We start from the raw sequence: 12,959 nt of genomic DNA, 5'->3' as shown, positions 1-12,959 counted from the left end.
TATTCTTAATACATGGGAAAAGACCCAGAGAAAATGAGTTAACAATAAAAATGATTTAAAAAAACAACGATAAAAACCCTGAAAACCATAAATTTCACAATTCAACTCTTGTGGCCCGGTATCAAACGACTCATGAACCAGTACCAGTCCTTGACCCAGGGGTTGGGCACCACTGGATTAGAAGAAAGAATATGAGTCCATGTGCACATATTTGGGTTTAAATTATAATAAGTTCAGAAATCTGATGACATAGGCATTTGATAATGATCTTTAATGTATTCTTTAGTATTTAGAGCAAAAAAACAAAAACAAAGAGGAGTGGGTCTGTAAGTGTAGTGGTTTACACATTTGCCAAACAAGTTTCTGGAATCTGGAATTTCCCATGGGATCAATATGGTACCTACCACCATCTTCATCATCAAATTCCCCAGTTTAATACCAGGAAGGAGACACAAATATCTTTGGTGGCAACCTCTTGTGAATAAGGTGACTAAGAGAGCAACCGAATGCAGCATTCAGGCAATTGTAACACTTTATAAACAAGTATGCAGAATAACAGTAGCTGTAAAATAGTTAGCAAGTGAGCAAAAATGCAGACACTGAAGTTAACGTGATAATAAATAATTATAATGATTTCAAATGCCCAGTGTGTCACCAGTGCGACAACTTATTCAAATCCATTCAGTATGTTACGTTTAGATTGGCATATTCAGCCAATGGTTTTTGTGTGTGTTTAGAGACACTTGAGCCCATCTGATAGAGTTATGAAAATGCTCTGGGCAAAAAAAGTTGGGAATCTCTGGCTTCCTGTACTAGTCTGTGGTCTCAGGATTTCATTACATTCAGTCATCAGTTCGTATAGAGCTCAGAAAGAATTTGTTCTCCTTTTCTTTCCAGCTCTCTTGATTAAGTTTTGCTTGCAGGGCATATAAATGATCTTATAAAATCATCACTGGAAACTTGTTCTTGTTTTTAATACGTTTGTATAAAAATGAGACAATGTTTGCTTTTTTTTGTGATTTTACTTTGCTTGTCTGCTACAGGTCCCTCGCTAAATAAGATGCTGAGTCTGAGTAGGATTATATGTATAAAGATTAAAACATTACAACACTGCACCCTTGACTTTTTTCAGCTGTGCCAAACAAACATCAAAGGTGTCTTGTGTTCTCACTGAAATCGCTCTCATATCTGCAGTCTGCTTGTCTTTGATAAAAGCTTTGTCCGTTCAGATGCTTTTGGTTGGAGAACTCAGACATTACTAATAAAAGATTTATGATAAATTCCACTTTAAAAAGTGTCAGCGTAGTATTCATTGTTGCTTGTAGCCAGCCCACCTCCTGAGGCTTATGTGAATGACCCAGTGTGACTATTTGTTCTCCAATTTGTTCTGCACTTTCTCTGAATTCTGAAAGGTGCCTTTGGCTTGAAGCAGAGCTGCCTCTGAAGATGACTGAATTGCTTAACGGGGTAAGAAATGAAGATTTATCTGCACATCTGTGACGCGGTCTGCTCTCCCGGTCACACGGCGTATCTCAACCTGTCCCTGCATGGCTTCTTTTAAAAAGCAACTGCTCGTATATACAGATTTTTGCGTTTTCGTTTAACACTTTTAAAAAAGGGGGGGACTCAGCTTAATCTGTCCTTGTTTGAACTGCTTTATTTATTCAGGCCAGCCTCACACTATCACCCAAATTGCCACTCCACCTTCATTTCCTGCCAGGCAGCACAGGCTCTGCCTCAGCTGACCTTTCACACAGTGAACCCCTTGAATGGACAATAGTGCCCTTCAGTTGGGCCCCACAATCACAGCAAAGCTTGCAGCTGGAGCACACAGCAAGGCTATCCCAGTCCGAGGGCACACTAACAGCTGAGAAAGATCACTGAACTGCCAAGGGGATTTTGGGTAATGCTCAGGGAATCACAGATGTGAGGGATGAAAAGTGGCCCCTTCACTGTGAGTGAGGATCAAGAGTTGGAGCTGTTTATTGGATGCCATGAAGTAGTTGGCCTTTAACAGGTGCTCAGGGGCTGGATGGGGGATCTGGAGTTGAACTTCATGAGGATGAAACCCTTTGAAAGCCCCGGGGCATTTTTCATCAAATAAAGGAAGCAGGGGATTAGGGCAGTTACTATAAAATCCGCTGGGTTTCTTGCTAGATGTCAGAAATAATTCCAGGTTATGTATTGGATGACAACATGAAAAATTAAACTTTCACGACTTCATAAAGTGGATGAAGCTAATTAATTTACCATTTTCCTCCATGTAATTAAATTTGAGGCACTTGGTCATCTGTAGTTTATATTTCACTACATCTCAGGGAGTATTTTGTAATATTTGGCCATTAGAAACACTTTTTACACTATACCTGAATAAATAACAAATACATAGATAACGTGTGAGATTTGCATCTGCTGCTAGGATGTTTTACCTTTGAACAGACACACTTAAACATCTCTTGATTTTGTCCTTGTAATGACCAAACAGACCTGCAACTTAATTCTTAGCAAAAAGCAAATGTCAAGCTATTTATTTAAAGGGAGTGCACTTTGTATTATACAGTGCTGCCATCAAACTCAAAAAGTTCCCATTTTCACTCTTAAAATGGTAATTTTTCTTAGTTTAAACATTATATGTTTTAACTGCATAAAATGCGAGTTTGGTGAGCTCTGTTTTTGTTTACATGCTAATACAGTATCTCAGTGTTTTTGTAATTGGAGTTTTACAATATTGTTGCACATTAAATATGCCTAAAGCTTTAAATACAAGTAATTTATGGAGCAAGAAACTTCCCAGTGCTCTAAACGCTCTGTTCTGGTTTTGTTTTTTATACTTTTCGCTCCATATGATGTCAGTAAGAGCAAATCTAAACCATCTCAAACAGCCATTTGAGATAAAAGATGAACAGAGAGATTGCACAAGCTCACAGTAACTTAAATAAGAATAATTTGGGCTGTGTCGGCGGTGGGATGATTGGGTAGTAGGTCCTACTGCTTCTTCCACCAATGACTTGGTTACATTTACTTAATCTGTTTATTTGGCGTATCTGAGGTGAGTAGCTAAATTTAAGGCCTCTTCTTTCTCCTGCTTCTGTTAACAAAGTTGTTTGAGTTGTTTATGAGGTATAACAAAAATCAGATATTGTCATTAATTATATCTCTCTGTAAAGATGGTGGTTTGGTCATTTTTAATCGTCTTTGTGTGTGTAATTATATGATGAAGTAGACAATTGACCTTTGAATCACTTGTGCAATGAAAGATCAATAATGTCTCATAATGAACATGTGTCTGTAACTTCTGTAATCTTTCTATTGAACTTCACTGTCACCAAAGCAATCAGCGTTTGGCGATTAGGAGCTTGCTTCGGCATCCCGCCCTCTCTCTCCCCTGAAGGGTTTCTAATTAATGAGGAAATCAATTATGATGAAAACACACCAAACGTGTCTTATCTTCTTGCCAAGAAGATATTTGGTGTTCGGAGCCACAGGGCAAGTACAGGCAAACAAATAGGAAACATGCAAATGAGGAACAGAATTTTAAAAAGTGTAGAAAGACACTTTATTAAAATTCTGTCATAATCACCATCATCATCCTGCTCCTCATCACTGCCATTATCACAAGGCTCGCTTCTCTTCCAGTCCTGCAGTGACACGCTGTCCAAGAAGCCATTTACTCCAGCCAGCCCGGCTGCACAGGAAAGTCGTCCAGATACTTGGCGGCGCCCCCACTCTGCCTCTTTAAATGAGTTTTCATTAGCATAATGGTGTGTGCTGCTGCTTGGTGATTTCTTTTAATCAACCCTGGAGTCACTGGTAATTAGTAACAGACGACTAATGGATTCTGATGGATACGCTTGGCATCCTCAGAGTCACTGTCGGCTGACTTGACACTAAAAGGAATATCACTAGCAGCTGCACACTGTAAATATACCCATAACGCAGGATTGTAGGTGAACTGAAATAGGTTGACACTGATATTTTAGAGCTTCTTTGTAGGGAATTCAGTGCATTTTCAGATTCACCCAAGCTGGCTTCAGCACATTTAAACTCATTGGACCTCAGGTTTGACATCAACCTAATCTTCCCCCTGCAGGAAAAAAACCTGCCCTCTGAGCCGATTGGAGGAAATTGACATTCTCTGTGCTGTTTCCATTTCTGACTGTGTCTCGCAGCTTTGTTTCTCCACAGGACATCTGGTGATTGGAGTTCTGAGAGGTAATAGGAAGAATAATATCCAGCAGTGCAAAGATATAGAGCGAAAGAATCAGCGCGTCTGTAGAGGGAAGGTAGAGGGAAGAAGGGAAAAAAACGTTAAAATTCATACGACGAAAAAAGGAATCAACTGCAGAATACATTACACAGCATCAACTCTTCCAAGGACAGCAAAGGTCAGACTGATCATCTGGCACACTGTCTAGCAGTAAATGGGACTGTGGGATCACGCTGTACAAGAAAAATTGGGATTTAAAGCTGCAGAATGTCAAGCTCCAAATCCACGCATGCAATCTTGTGTGCATCACTTCCTTGCATCACTGTCCACACACACACACACACACACACACACACAGCCTGCATGTCCCCTGACCGCATGTGTGGGCTTGTGTATCTCCTGGACAAGTGAGTCCATCCACAGAAGCCAGTGACCCGTTTTTCGCTTTCAAAATGAACAGCCACACAACGCCTCCTCACTTGTATGCTCTGACCTTTGATAGAGAAGACCCAGATATGAAGTACCCTGCAGACAGAGAGCCTGTCTCAACCCTAATCTGTCCTGAGGCTGAGATTGATGCTGTCCAGGGTTTAGAGAAGCTCGATTCTTTCAACAGACATTCACCAGGATGTGTTACAGCAGGATTGCAAATTACCAAAGTTGTTTAATCACGGATTGATAAGAACAATGGTTTCCCGGGAAACCAGACTACTATGCATTTAACCGCCAGACAAGCAACCTCCCAAACATTGTTCTTTGTCATTCTGTTTGCTTTTGGCCCTACTGTCTCTTAAATATACACAGATCACTCACACCTACACACCTAGAAACACACACAGGAACACACAGCAGCGCCCACACGGGTGAAAAATTCAAGAACCTTTGATTTCCCCTTCACGATTTCCTTTCTTTCGCCCTCTAACCCTCAGCTCAATAAATTAACTCTCTCTTCTGTCTCAGACTTCCTTGTTCAAAGTTAAAGCAAGATCAAGTTTACACAGAAACCCCACCCAGCCCGCCTCTCACTCTTTCCCAGAGACTCACTATTTCAACACATGCTGGCTGTACATGTATGTATACATATATATATATATATATATATATATATATGTATGTGTGTGTGTGTGTGTGTACGCGCATGTGCATGTGAGTGTGTGTTTGTGAGTGAAAGCCACACCCCGCAGCTGTGCACCTGGAACCGCTCCCATTCCAGCATGGCAGTGAACCCACACACCTGTTCACACCTGAGGCCTGTGCCTCTGGTCTGCCTTCTCATGCCTGCCTTTGTTGCATCCATCAACTTGTGACACTGACACAAGCTGAGAGGGCGGGCAGTTTAAAAAAAAATGTGTCAGGACTACCCATGTCTCATCAGAATAACGTCAGCTATGTAACAATCAGAGGTCCATAAAACAAAAGGGTATCTATTTTTGGTTTTATTGGACATTTGAGCTTAAAAAACAAAAAAAAATCTCTTTGCAATCCCACCCAGCCAGTTAAACCAGCCGCAAACACAACATGTCAGTGTGATGAATAGCTGACTAATTTTTTTGATTTGAGAGGGATCCTTTTGTCCAAAAACTCTGAGCATGAAAGCGACGAGTTTTCACGCTTTGATGACTTCACATGAGAAATACTACAATCAGCTTGATGACTTTACAGCACAGACAATAAATCATCCTGGGGCATAGTCTTAAGACTTTTGTTTTTTTTTCTCTTGAATCTCAAGATTTTAAAGAAAAACAAGAATCTCCAGCTATAAACAGCTAATCAACACCCTTTAGGTGTGGTTTGAATAAATCTTCTCAAATTAGATCAGAAATATTAAACAATATGTCATATAGTATTAAAATAAATGCTAAAAAGGATTCATTTCTATGATCTAATCGTTTTAATCATAATGTCTGAAATCCTTTTCACCACTTATCAGTGTCACATGTGTCACTTTGTAAAATCGGTGCAAACACCTGTTTGTTAATGAGTTGATGGCCACTCCAAAAAAACATGGGAGGTCTGCGCGTGCTCAGCAGCTCCACAGCAGAGCGTCCCACATGTCTGCTGACAGGTACGATATCAGACCATCTGTTGTTGTCTCTATGGCATTTTAGTGTGCCTCAACAAACCATTTAACGGGGCAATCGTCTGCACCTGTGAGAGCTGAAACAGCAGCAGATTAAAAAAGTTCTTGAGACGTTTGTTGTTTTGTTTGGAAATATGTTTTTCTTCTATGGTGTTAACTTGTCATTTCATCTTGAATTTTAAAGGGGTTTTTTTATAATTTATATAAACACATTGTTTTTAGCAACAAAACATTTTCCTCTTTCTTCACTGTTATTATTTTATGTGGTTTTACATGTGGACTCGCTGCATAAAAGCATTTCTGTAATAACCGATGCCACCCTCTTGTGTCAATCAATCTAGATGAAACTGGTGTTTATGAACAGCTGTTTCTTTGCCATCTTATAGTATAAACAGTTATTTAATGAACATAAGGTAATGTACATGTCTGTGTTTTCATTCACAAGTATAAAACAAGCACTGCAGGCCTGCGAAAACTGCCTACAGGCTGGATTTTTGCTAGTTATAACAATAAAAAAAAATAATAAAGACTTTTCTTAATAAGAGCACTTTTGTAGAAAGTGCTCTTATTTTTAAAAAATAAGCGATAAGAAGCCAAACATACCGTCTTATATTTGGTCACATAAACTTACTTCCATAAATACATTAGATATGAACTTTAGCCAAAAATAATAAGTGGAAGATTAAAGAATAACAAGCCTATAAAAAAAGGTTTTGATGAGCTGTGAAGGGAAACAAGAATAAGGGTGATGGATGAGCATCCGCTAGCTGAGCCTAGCCCCTCTTTTCTGGACCACCTGAATTGAATGCATGTTACAAGAGTCGCAATAATCAGCACAGGAGAAAATTAATGTGTCTGCTAAAAGTTTTAGATTTTTGAGGAACAGTATAGGTTTGATTTTTTTTATATTTCTTAGATGAAAGAAATATGACTGCATGATCTTATGAATGTGAGATATTCTTAGTCCTATAAAAATAGGACCAAGGTTCCTAGCACATGATCCAGTGTAAATACTCAGATAAGCTGTCAGAGCCGAATACAAGAACCTCAGTTTTTCCAGAAACTTTGAAGGCGTCCGATTAGAGATAGCAGTGAGTCACACGATTGCACAGACCGAGCAATGTAAACATGCAAAAACTGTCAATTATACAAATACATCTTCACTATAATCGGTTCCTGTGTTTTTCTAAAAGCTAGCATTCAGTTTCAAACAAGACATATTTCATGATGTTAGCAGCTATTTAAAAACTCTGAGTTTGATAAAAAACTGTTTCATGAATAATTTACTGAATAATGAGGCTACAGTACCACTTATTATTTTTTGGTTTGTGAGTTATTAATTCTTACACTCTTACAGCTCGCCTGTCTTCTATTAGACTCCATCATGAGCACTTAAAAAAAAAATCTCTTGAGATGACTTTACTCATCTGAAAAAGTATAAAAATCATCTCCAAACAACAAAGATCCAAGAACTGAAGGTACATTGCCAATATCTGTTTTTTATTTATTCTCTAATTTCCCAACATAGACATATTGGTTCAATTATCATCTTGATCTAGGTTTTGAGAATAAAGCAGATTGCCAGAGAAAACAATAACGCCAGCAGCACTGGAATGGCTCAACAATGAGCTCTGTTTTCAGTCTGAATGTCAACCACGTGTCTCTGCTGGGAATAGATGCAGTCTTCCAGCTTCATACTAATCCCACTGTGGTCCCTCCAGAAGGAAGCCACCTTTACTTTTCCTTAGTCTCTAAAATAATAAACCTTCCCTCTTGTCTCTGTTTGTATTTTGACCAGGGCTCTGTATTAGAGACGGGTGTCATCAAGAACCCAGTTAGAGGTCTGAGCCCATCCAGAGGGATTTTTCTCTGCTCTTTGCTTTGAGGAGCCAGTTGCCAAGCACTGCCATGTGCACTGAAATAATTAGCAACTCTCTGGCATGGGACTCGAAACACTGTAATTCTATGCGGTTGTCTTTCAACTGATTAGTTGTTTGTCCATAAATAACACAACTTTTTCTATCCAAAGACATCCAACATGCTTAAATCAAGCGCTGTTTTACTCTTATATCACTATTTCAGCTGAGAAGTTATAAATGTTAAAAACACGACTTTTCAGCCCTTTTATTTTCATTTGTCAATTTATAAATCATCTCTAAATCTGCCGTTATACGACAGTGAGACAAGATTTGTTGCGTTTAAATCAATGCCCGGTTCAGCTGCAGCATTGCCTTTATTTAAGCTGCATTTACTGAACCAAGAGCTTTTTAAAGCGGATGCACAGCTCACACATTTGCAGCACAAGCTTATATTCACTCACGAATATTTCTGTAAAGTCAGATTCAGATTGGCCTCCAATAAATCAAGACAAGAACAAAAGCAATAACTGCCAACAGTCATGAGAAGATATCAGCTGTTCAAGGTAAATGAAGGTAGAACAAAAGTATCTCTCAGCTCTCCTGCAGCAGTAGCTTATAGTGTAAGACCACCCAAAGAGTTCAGATGACAAACTTGCACTGTTTCAGCATGAACTGAAATACTCCACCCATGTATGTATCAATACTTGCTACATGCTTCTACATTTTGAAATCTCAAGCAATTTTTAAGACTGATTTTGTCATTTATATGATTTATATTGTTTTGTTTTCGAGTCAGAATGAATATCCTACTGTGAACCTGCTGATAGTGATATTATTTAACTTCATATCAACATTACAGCTAACAAATATAGCATTTCACTTGCTAAACTGTAAGATTTAACTAGAAATACTGTAAATCACCTTTTGTCACAACTAAACTAGGTAATAAGTGTCATAGGGAGTGTCATGGGAATTCATTCACATACAGTAATACAATATACACACAATACTGGTAATATAGCTGAGAAGTGATTAAACTAGCTTGGCTTCATGTTAAATCGAGAATCCAATTTAAAATCCTTCTCCTCACATGCATGTTGAATAATCTATATCACAGCTGGGATCTTAAATTTTTGACTAAATAAATCAATATTATCAGTATTACGAATAATACTGTGCTATGTTCCTTAAATTTCTTTTTTTTAAATCACAATTAGGTTTACAGGTTTAGATTGTGTTTCTCTAATAAAACTTAACAGGTTTCCATGTAGCTTGGAAAGAAAACAAATCTCTTAGTGTGTGTGTGTGAGTGTGGACAGGTATTAACATCTTTGTGGGGACCAAAAATTGGAAGTTTACTATACTTGTGGGGACCGACAGCCCTTGTTGGGACCAAAATCCCAGTCCCCGTGAGTTTGAAGGCATTTTTGAGACTCAAAATGTGGTTTTAGTGTTAGGGTTACCATTAGGTTATGGTTAGGTTTAGGGTAAGGGTCAGGGTCAGGAGTAGGCATTCATTTTTGATGGTAAGGGTTAGGGTAAGCAGCTAGGGAAAGCATTATGTCAATGAGATGTCCCCACAAGGTCATAAATGCACACACGTGTGTGTGTGTGTGTGTGTGTGTGTGTGTGTGTGTGTGTGTCTATATAAAGATAAATTAACCTACTTTTGGAGCCAGCCTCAAGTGGCCAAAAGAGGAACTGCTCTTCATCAACTCATTCAATGACTGTGCCTCTTACCCAACCATTACTTTGAGCAGTGTGAAGAACCAACAACAAAGAGGTGCTGCCACAAGCTAACCATATTCCAACCAGTTTTAATATGAGTCATTACTTATTAACCCAAACCATCAAAGGAGTCATACTGAGCGTTAAATGATGAATGAATCCTTTGTTGATGTCTGTGTGGCTGCAAATTATTGGTGTGGATACTGGTTCAGCGATGATGAACACGGTGCATTAAAAACACTGTTTTCCCTGCCTGTTTTTTTTTTTTATTATTATCATTATTATTATTATTATACTGATTAACTTTTTGAAATGCAAATTCATGCAAAGCATCACTGGAAAGCACATGTAGAATGTGTGTTAATAGTATCTAATACACAAAAAATGTGCAGATTTTCTTATTGCAAGTGAAACATATGGCTCTAACAACACCACACAGTTTGGAAGAAGAGGGGGAGGCGGAAGAAAAGCCCTGACCTTTGGCTCTCTACAAAGCATTGCCCACACTATAGACCCATTGAGCTGAGGTTCTTCTGAGGTTCTATATAAAGAGCATCTCTAATGTGACTGACACTCACAGCTCACCACAAATACTAATATCACCCAGGAAACTAGTTCTGTGTGGAGCTGCCAGTATGCTGTCATTACAGCAATCACAGCTCTGTTGTGTAGGTGCTTTTGTTTTTTTCATGTGTAAAACATGCGGTCTATATTTTCGGTCTTTGTTACACACATGCAAAACCAAAATGTCATGTGTCCATCGGTGCAGTCTGTCAGTTCAGTTGGCATTCTTGGAAACACTCCACTGAGGATATCTGTCTCCAGCTCAACATCTGTTTCACACTCCTGTCAACTGGAACGGTCGATAATCTCTAATTCCTCCAAATGGGGCACAAGTTGTGCATAATGTTGGCTTCAAAACGGGGAATATATGAAAACAAATGCACATCCAAGCAGCTCTTCCAGAATTTAGACTAAGTGTAAGTGGTTCTTATTTATGCATCTGAATTTTACAGTATTCCTTCAGCTCCACCAGTCCAAAATATAAACATGGAAGTTCATACTTTATTTATTTGACATTTTATTTTTAGGTTACACCAGCGTTTAAGTTTTCCGAAGCCACTGGGCTGTTAGGAACACATATAAAAACATTAGTCTACGCGTTTGGTTCCCTCAGCCTGTTTACTCCATCTGCCCTCTTGGATTTGGCTGGTGTTTTATGATGCTTATCAGGTGTGACAGCTCTCTGTTGTGACAATCTTCATGCTTCACAATGTCTTTAACATAATCTACCACAGACCAGTAGAGGGATCAAAGGGAGCATATCTGCGAAATAAGGAGGGATGCAGAAAGATGTGTCATCCATGCCTCTCGTGAAAGGCTTGATTAAGATCTAGCAACATTTCTGCACTTTCAGCCAGGACTTGCGTTGTTATTCCTTTGCTCCACTGGGAAGGCAGAGGAGGGCTTGGTGTAAACACCTAGAGAGGGCTTTCACTCTCTTTCTGTGCAGGTGAGAAGCAGCGGCAGGCTCGTTCCACAATGCACCTCGGTTTTCAGAAAACCCCGCATAGCAGCTATCTTTTCACCGGGTTCGGGGGGTCACTATTTTCCCACTGGGGAAACTCTTTTTCAGCTCATATACGAAGCTTGCATTATGGCCCCTGAATGAGAATTGTCGCTTTCAACGTGCATTCCTTTGGGTTTCTGTCTGTACAGAGGACCAGTGAATAAGAAATCAGCATCTTAATAAACCACTCTTTTTGGCACACACACACTCCGCCTTTCTCCCCCCACCGTCCCTCCTAGTTCCATCGACCCCCAGCTCCCCTCCCCCTGCTGCTATTCTGTGAACTTAGGGATCCATAGGAGGTTTATTTGAGATGCAAGCACAAGTGTGAGAACAGTGGGCTTGGGAAAAAATCCTTTCCTTTGGCCTGAATGGGGGCATTTCAAAAACCGGACGTTTTTTCAGGAACTCCTTCAGCAATAGCCTCCGTCCTCTGTCAGCCGAACAAAAACACTGCTGCCATTCAGGGAAAATAAAGCCTCATTACTGGCTAATTTGATTGAGTATCACTGCAGCAAAGATTCCCTCATTTAAAAGCTTTCGTCTTGTCTGTTGCTTCTGTTTTGTCATATAGGGATAACTAATAATTGTAACAACCCTAGTTAGTAAATATGTTAGGGGCTGGACAATGTTTGAGGCCACAGATCGGATGCTTCATCCGTGGCTAAGGCTCTGCTTAGCTACTGGTGTTCACAAATGAAAAGAAAAGTCAGTCACACAGAGATACCCAGTTGGTTCATTGAACTCTGCGCCTATTCACTCTCTGTACAAAACATCAAAGTCGGTCACTGTCAGAGCTGAATCGCAGAAAAAGGAACACATACAGAGTAAAAAAAACGCAGAAATGCCTTTAAGCACAACATCAGATTGGCTTCCACGAGGACCGGTTAAACTGTAAAGGTCATGAATAATGCATCGCATTCAGGGGTATTGAGTTAATTTGCTACTTAATCATTCATTGCATTCTGATTTTTTTGTTTTGTTTCCATTGATATGATGGATAACATATTTCATCATATTAATCTTTTCTGCAGCCTTAAAGGAATTCTCATACAAATAAACATACTGCCATTTGCTTCTTGTTGAGTCTATTTTCCTCCTCATAAGAAGGACAGGGGGGTAATATTTGCTGACGCCCTTGTCGTATTTCCAGTGAGGAATTAGCACAACGAAATGGATCAAAGGACGGTATTTGCAGAGGCATTGCCATTGCTGCATAATGAGGCGAATCCAATAACATTGTTGTAAAAATCATCCATAATGTGGACTAATGCACAGACAGAGAGAACAGCAGGAAGCTCACTGGCTCAGTGGCTGCCAGATTCTTGGGTCTTCTTTTCTTCCTTCTAACTTTTGCTCGTTTTTGTTGTGCACCCAAAATTAAAGACTGATACTCGCACTGCACGCGCTTATTTGGTGATGGCAGAGAGGCTTTCAGTAAGCCTGTCGCATAATCACGCATAGCCTTTTCATATTAATGTATCTCCTGTTGAAAAAGATTAAGGCAGCTGTTTT

The 12,959-nt window shown here is 39.4% G+C and overlaps 1 long non-coding RNA gene across 1 annotated transcript; it reads right to left on the bottom strand.

Annotated features, from left to right (window-relative positions):
* Positions 1 to 3,786: 3,786 nt before the first annotated feature.
* LOC112847391 (uncharacterized) lies at positions 3,787 to 6,541 on the bottom strand. Its single transcript, XR_003220915.1, has 2 exons — positions 6,175 to 6,541; positions 3,787 to 4,270 (listed from the first exon to the last, which is right to left on the bottom strand). It is a non-coding gene; the product is annotated as an uncharacterized LOC112847391 (long non-coding RNA).
* Between the last annotated feature and the right edge of the window lie 6,418 nt (positions 6,542 to 12,959).

Source organism: Oreochromis niloticus, linkage group LG7 (assembly GCF_001858045.2).
Source record: "Oreochromis niloticus isolate F11D_XX linkage group LG7, O_niloticus_UMD_NMBU, whole genome shotgun sequence".
NCBI classification, from domain to species: Eukaryota; Metazoa; Chordata; class Actinopteri; order Cichliformes; family Cichlidae; genus Oreochromis; species Oreochromis niloticus.
Note: the sequence above shows the minus strand (reverse complement) of the source record. Positions and strands in the feature narration are given on the sequence as shown.